This window comes from Microtus pennsylvanicus, chromosome 6 (assembly GCF_037038515.1).
Source record: "Microtus pennsylvanicus isolate mMicPen1 chromosome 6, mMicPen1.hap1, whole genome shotgun sequence".
In the NCBI taxonomy this organism is placed as follows: Eukaryota; Metazoa; Chordata; class Mammalia; order Rodentia; family Cricetidae; genus Microtus; species Microtus pennsylvanicus.
The window spans coordinates 14,569,628-14,577,079 of record NC_134584.1 but is presented as its reverse complement, the minus strand read 5'-3'; positions in this window follow the sequence as shown (position 1 = coordinate 14,577,079).

Below are 7,452 nucleotides of genomic sequence, written 5' to 3'. Positions count from 1 at the left end.
ATATACATATATAATATATATGCATATATGTATGTGTGTGCTTTATCATACCATATATATATATATGTATATGCATACATGTATGTGTATGTGCTTTATTTTAGTTGATTGCAGATCTAGTGAGCTTGGTAAGATTATTAACATTATTCTGGTGTCAATCATATTCACTTATCATCTCTCAGTTAAGCCTAGAAATTGATGTGGGATATCCTCTTCTATGCTGTGAATATGTGTTGTTCTTATTGGTTGGTAAATAAAGCTGGTTTGGCCTATGGCAAGGCATGATAGGGCCAGGTATGAAATCCAAACAAAGATAAAGGAGAAGGGCTAGGTGACGACTACAGACTCACAATTTCTAATCTTTCCAGAATTCTCCTGTTCTCATTGCCCTGCCTCTACTTCCTGCCTGGTTGCCCTGACTATACTTCCTTCCTGGCTACTGGCCAATCAGTTTTATTAATACAAGGCCATTGTCCCACAGTACTTAGTCATAAATAGAATATTATATTATACCACCATTCTTCACTTCTTAGGGATCATGACAGAAGAGAAGGAAGACAGATTATAAGAGCCAGATACTGAGGAGGACTACTTGGAAACAGTGTCTTCTGAACACAACAGGACCCAGATTTTGTGAAATCAACAGTAGATATGTTTGCCTGCCAAAGGTCTGCACATGATCAAGTAAGAGAACATTCCAGCATGGATGATGTGGTATTTACAAACTCCCACTACAACCTAAGGAACCTTTGGCAATTGAATGCTGGGAGAGGAAGAGTCATCTTTCTCTAAGGGTGCAGCCCCTGGTATATTGATTCTGCTCTAGGGGATGATCCCAAGCTCTTGAATATATAAGCAGCACAAATTTGACAAAGTTGTTTATATAAAAAGGGGGCATCTTAACTTAGGATAAGTATTGTGGGGTAGATCTGGAAGGAGCTGTGGGAGGAATGTGAAGGAAATAGAGAGTACATTTTATGCAACTATAAACTATAACTATAAATAATTATTAAAAAGCATTCTAAAAAGAAGTTATTTGGACATATCTGCATAGTTTTACACCTGTTGTTGGCCCCCAGTTCCTAGTTCTGTTTGAGAAGGCACAATTTGGAGGCACAGCCTTGATGGAGGAAGTGTGTGGCTGGCACACTTTGAGGATTGGTAGCCTTACCCCACTTCCTGCTTGCTCTCTGTGCTCCTTGTGTACAAAGGAAATGCAGTTGGCCGTCTTCCTGCTCCAGCTGCCTAATGCCATGCCTTCCCACCACATGAGCTCAACCCTTTGGAATTGTAAGCTAAAACAAACTGTCCGTTCTACAAATTGCTTTTGGTCATGGTCTTTCATCAAAACAACAAAAAGTAGTTGATACACCCCTCTTGTTTGAGCGTTTCGGACATTGTCGCTTCTCCTTCTACTTAAATACAGCAACTGTGGTAAAGAAGAGCATACTTGAAGAACTGCCACTCTGAAATAAACATAAGCCCCCAACACAATATCTTTGTTAATTCCATGTTATGCAAAAGAAGCAAATTGCCAAACAACGTGGAGATAACAAAATGAATTGTGACTACCACGTAGCCTTTATTACCATGGATTGCAAAGGAACAGATATTTCATTAACAAATTCAGTCAATATTTATTCCCTTGTCTCAGATTACAGGCTGTTCAACTGCAAACCTGATGACAGGAATATGCAGCCAATTACAAGACATGATACCGTATTTTTTTTTAAGATTTGGGTCATAGTTTTTATGATTTTCAGACTGTGAACTATTGAGAAGCACATGTTGGATAAATGTGCTTACGGGAACATTTGTCTATGTATTGACAGATAAATACACTTAGATCACATGTGCAGTGTGTATCACTAGTCATGCTACATGACTTCCCTATGATTTTTAATTTCCTTTTCTGGGACAAAAGGGTGCATTCCGTTTATTTCATACAAACAATGGGGCAATGATAGCTTGGCTTTTATAAACTTAAAAGTTATCTGAAAGATTTTCAGGATGGCCTTTTAGACATTTGTGTGTGAGATAAAATTTAATTCTTTGCATAATCATGATACCTAAATATTGTTATTTACATTTACAGATGAGGAGAATGAAACACAGAGAAATTGAGCAAGTTCAATGGGGTAATTCCACTAAGTCAGAGTTAGGGTTTGATCTCCTAACACTTACACTAAAGGTCCACAGTCACATACACTTTGCTCCAAGCACTGTCCCAAGGAGACACAGGTACTGCAATGTATTATAGTTTAAAGGTTAAAACTTAGTTTTTGAGAGAGGAGAAATTTGCTCTTCTGATTTTATCCTTTGAATTACCCTTTGCCTTTGTACATACCAGGGCTGCGTTTTAATACAGATTTGCCCAGAAATGAATGTGGGTCATGCAAATACCAATAAGGAGAACACTACTATAAACCTCATAACATTTCCCCCAAGAGCGAAGGTTTACATTTTTAAGGTCAAACATCAAGGCAGATTTCCACTCGACAATGAGTGTCTTAAAAAAAAAAAACTCTGCACAGCTATATTTGAAATGAAGCCAAGTCCATGAAAAAAAAATGCCCACTTCAAAACCTTAATGAAGGCAATTTGTCAACAATTTCACACATCATTTGCCCACAACCTTTGAAGAAATGGTTTCCCAATTTACCTTTTCCCCTGTGAACTTCAGATCACATGCATTTTAATGAACCATTAATCATCATCGTGCCCAGAAACTAAGACAGAGGAGCACAGAATCTGAGAGATCCATGGAAGTGTGTTCTATGTTCTTCTCTTTTTACATCATGTCAGGGAAATGTGTGCAAGATCCTATGAGTCCTTGGTATCTGCTGCTCAGACCTGGAGTGAATTTGTCAGGCAAAGAGTTAGAAAATCAGAACATATTTTGCAGTGTTTAGAACTTAGCTGTCTAAAACATTTCTAGAGAAGTTAGAAAAGACAAAGACAGAGGAAGAATCATGGACAAATGGATATGAGTTTCTCCAATGATCAAGAATACCTTTCTATGGCATGGAGTCTTTAAGTAATTACTTTAATGTTTTGCAAAGGATTCGCTTTTCAAACTAACTTAAACCATTACTGCTGATCACGGTTTCTTAACCAAAGTGCCTGAGGGAGAAGTTGGTGGAAAGTAATTAATAAGACCAAAAAATGAGGTTTGCTGCATGTAACAGATACTGTTTGTAAATCTGGGACTCATAAAGTGCTGTGCTCATGGAAGGGGAAGACACAGATGTTTCTGCTATTTTAGTTAAGGGGAAAAGTGTAAGAACACTTGGAACTACAGCGTTTACCGCAGAAACTATTGTCTGTCAGTCTTCAACACAGAGTACAACTTCACTGCGGCATACATGTTTAGACCACATACAAGAATCAAGAAGGGTATTGACACAGCCAAATATCTGTGGCTTTGTATGACAAGGTGAAAAGTGTCATTGACCCAGTGTGGGGGGCTTTTCCAGAAGAGCTGAACCAAATGGCTATTTATCGACCGTCTATTTTTCTATCTCTGCATAAATTTAGTATGGTAAATATCTGAGCTCTTTTAGGAGGCTGAGAAAAATATTTTTGAGACCCAGTTTCCAGTAGTTATCAGACCCAGAGTCCAAAGAGTAAAGAACCATGTACCCCAGTGTTCATAGGGGTCCTAGTACAAGAAGAGCAAGTGAAAAAAGCAGAGAAAAGAGAGCAAGGGGAGGAATAGGAGGAGAAAGAGAGTAAAGGAAATCGCGAGGAGAGAATCTACCTTTTAATCTTTACAGCTGTCAGTAACTTGGTTATGCTGGTGAAGAAATGTCATCACAGAAAAATCCAGAAACAATGTTTTCTCAGTTCTCACAGTAAAGATGACCTATAAAGTTATCCCTGATACTCCATTAATGAGGCATATGAGTATAAAGTGGGGGCAATGAAGAGATGGAGGAAGACTTGGGAAAGCTGACATGTTTTCTCTGTAACTATCTAGGTAATGTAAAATAGTGGATAACTCTGAGTGTAAACATGACTAAGTAAGGGCATGCTCTGAAAACTGATAAAGCACTTTTATTCTGGATAGACTAGGATGATGTGAACATTTTAGCCATTGTTCCATTTTCTCAGAATTGTGTTTATTACACCATTCAAGCTGTAATCACTCACAATGCTAGCAGCATAATTTTTGTGCACATGGCATGACTAGATGTATGTTTTGTGAAATACAGTTCAGAAAAAAAGCCTGTTTGAATGTGACATAATGGAAAAACCTGTATATAGTTTTTATATCAGAACTGAGGAGAATAAAATTCATCTGTGACAGTGGTCTGCTGTTATCTCAGTCTGGCTGACGTCACTTCCAATATAAGGAGGTATAGTGAGCAGTGGAAATGCTGCATATTAACTAATCAACAACTGTGAGGCATCTGTTTAGACATGGGTTAATGAAAGCAGGCGATGATAGCTCATAGGTGTCTTTTGTCTGAAAATGTCTCAATCCCAGTGTTTGTAATCGGTAGCCAACTTCCAGGATAAATACACCGATTCCCCTGGGTCACACGGAATAGGCAGAGACGTGGATAAATATCACCAAGCTCTGAGATGAAGATGAGATCTTAAGAAGTAATTCTGAGTAGCCATGAATAATCAAAAACCACCTCCTTTGATTTGGCCGTTCTGTTTTATTCAACACAGCAATTTAGCCCAAGAAATGTATGTGTCTCCCAGGCACACATGAGCTGCACTGAGAGTTGTAGTAATATGGGCGGCGGGGCTGTTTTCCCGGCACCCGGCCGCCTGCCCGGCTCGGCTAGCTTATGCCCCAAATAATTACACGGACACTGTATTCTTTTAAACACTGCTTGGCCCATTCTCTTCTAGGCTAATTCTCACACCTGGACTAGCCCATTTCTAATCATCTGTGTAGCGCCCCTAGGTGCGCTTACCGGGAAGATTCTAGCCTAAGTCCATCCTGGGTCGGAGCTGGGTCATGGTGTGCGTCTTCCCTGGAGCAGGTAGCATGGCGTCTCTCCTGCGTCTGCTCCCGAGAGAAGAGCTGTGGAGTCTGACCTCACTTCCTCTTCCTCCCGGCATTCTGTTCTGTTTACTCCACCCACCTAAGGGTGGGCCTATCCAATGGGCCTGGCAGTTTCTTTATTGCTTAACCAAGGAAATCAACAGATTGATATATGACACTCCCACATCACTTCCCCTTTTTCTGTTTAAACAAAAAAAAACGAAGGCTTTAACCTTAACATAGCAAAATTACATATAACAGTTATCAAGTAAAAGTTACATCAGAAACATTTATACACATAACAAAATTGACCTTAAAATCCATACCAATGCAAATTATTCATACCTATATCATTTCCCCCTTTAAATGTAAAAGAACATTTATAAACTATATTTGGGAACATGGGCGCAGTTTTTTCTCTCCAAACTGCTTCCTGCTGAATGGGGGCGTCGTTAATCAGATTATTTAGGGTGTAACCTGTGTGCCAGGTTTATCTCAGTTGGCAGTTGAGCAAAGCAATTTTCTGAAGATGTTCACAGCAACCCTTCAGGAGGACGTGGTCCATCATACCAAATCGGAATAGAAGAAATCCATAGAGTCTCATCCTCTGTGAAAACAAAAGAAGACTCTCTCCAAAGCATCATATCCTTAGACCCAAATTCTGAAATCGTAATACTCTTATATCCATTCTGGTTTAGCTTGGCAGCCCATGTAATGAAATGTCTCTCTGTACTTAGCTCCTTCACCGTCAAAAATTTTAAAGAAAACACAATGTACATAATCCAGACTTTTTGTGAATTTTTCATTTTTATGCGGCTTAGTTTTACTCTATCACTTTACTTTATTCTGTCTCTTTAAAGACTTTACTTTTACTTTTTTCTTTTTAAACCATTAACTTTATTCTCTATATTCCTTTTCTTCTCTCTCCCAAGCCTACGTACATTCATCCAACAGTGTGACTCGTTTAGTGGTCTGAATCTGTCCTATTGTGAATCTGCAATTTTTTACTATCCAGGAGCACTTTTGATTTGCGCCTTTAAATCATTAGGCGCTTAAGAATCTAAGCTGAGACATTTCTAGGTTAACTTTTTGCTTTTTTGAGCGTATATCTGTAGACCAGGCTGCCTTTGAACTCTCAGAGATCCGCCTGTCTCTGCCTCCCAGGCATTGGGATTAAAGGTGTTTGCTACTACTTGAACTCACAGACATCTGTTCGTCTCTGCCTTCTAGGCACTGGGATTAAAGGCGTGTGCTACCACACCTTGAAGTCACAGAGTTCAATCTCCCTCTGCCTTCCAAGTGTTGGGATTAAAGGTGTGTACACACAACAACTCTCTTCCTTTTCTTTTTTACTTTAAGAACTTTAACTTTTAGCTTGCATATATTTTTAACACACTTTAAACCATTCAGAAATTTTCATTGTCTTTGAATCTCTCTTTACTGTATATCGCTCTTTTTCTGACCACATGAATCTTTAATTTACCAAGCAATATCAGTAGGACTAAAGGCGTGGCTTTGCCAGCTAGATCCAGTCCATTTCTTAGCTTTCCAGCCTCAAGGCTGAGGTACTGGCTGTAGCCATGTTTATAGCATTTCAAGGTCCCTGCCAGCCAACAAGCTACAACAGACAACACTCAAGTCCTCTCTCTGTAGCCGGCCCTCCTGCCTCCAAGAGTCAGAAGTTTGCCCTGGCAGGATGGCCCAGAAAGCTGGCATTTTTAAACGGCGCAGCTTTTTTCCTGCTACGGCTGAAAACCGAAAAGCATGCGTTCAGCTTTTCGTCAACACTGTTTAAGTGTTTCGTGGCAGGACCTCTTAATGAGCTGCAGGGTTTTGCAGCTGAAGCTGAGTCAGGAAGCCTCTTGGGGCTACCAGGTAGGAGCGGCACTCAGCACTTTAATTCTGAGACTGAGCGTGCAGCACAGAAATTCTTTTCATCCAAGTAACATCCAAATCTGACAGGCAGAGCACTGCGCAGTCTAAAAACACGTCTCTGTATGGCGGCAGGAATCCGCCATGCTCTTCCGCCTGCCTAAGCCTGATTCTGCCTTCTGCCCAGGAGCAGGCGGGAAGCTCTGAGTCATCGCACCGTCTCAGAGCACTCTCCTTCCGATCCCAAGCGGGAACACAAACATAAAGCCAGAGTTTGCACTGGCGGCAAAGCCCCAGGAAGCCGCGCTTTAAAATAACGCAGCTTTTTTTCTGCTGCTGTCGCTGAATCAGGAAATCTCTCTACAGCACGCCACCAACAAACAGCAAAAATCTGTGTTAAACGCTCTCTTCCTTATTTTTAAGCCTTCTCAGGTTTTTTAAGTAGGTTTAGTTAGCCACACGTCTGGGCGTCATTTGTAGTAATATGGGCGGCGGGGCTGTTTTCCCGGCACCCGGCCGCCTGCCCGGCTCGGCTAGCTTATGCCCCAAATAATTACACGGACACTGTATTCTTTTAA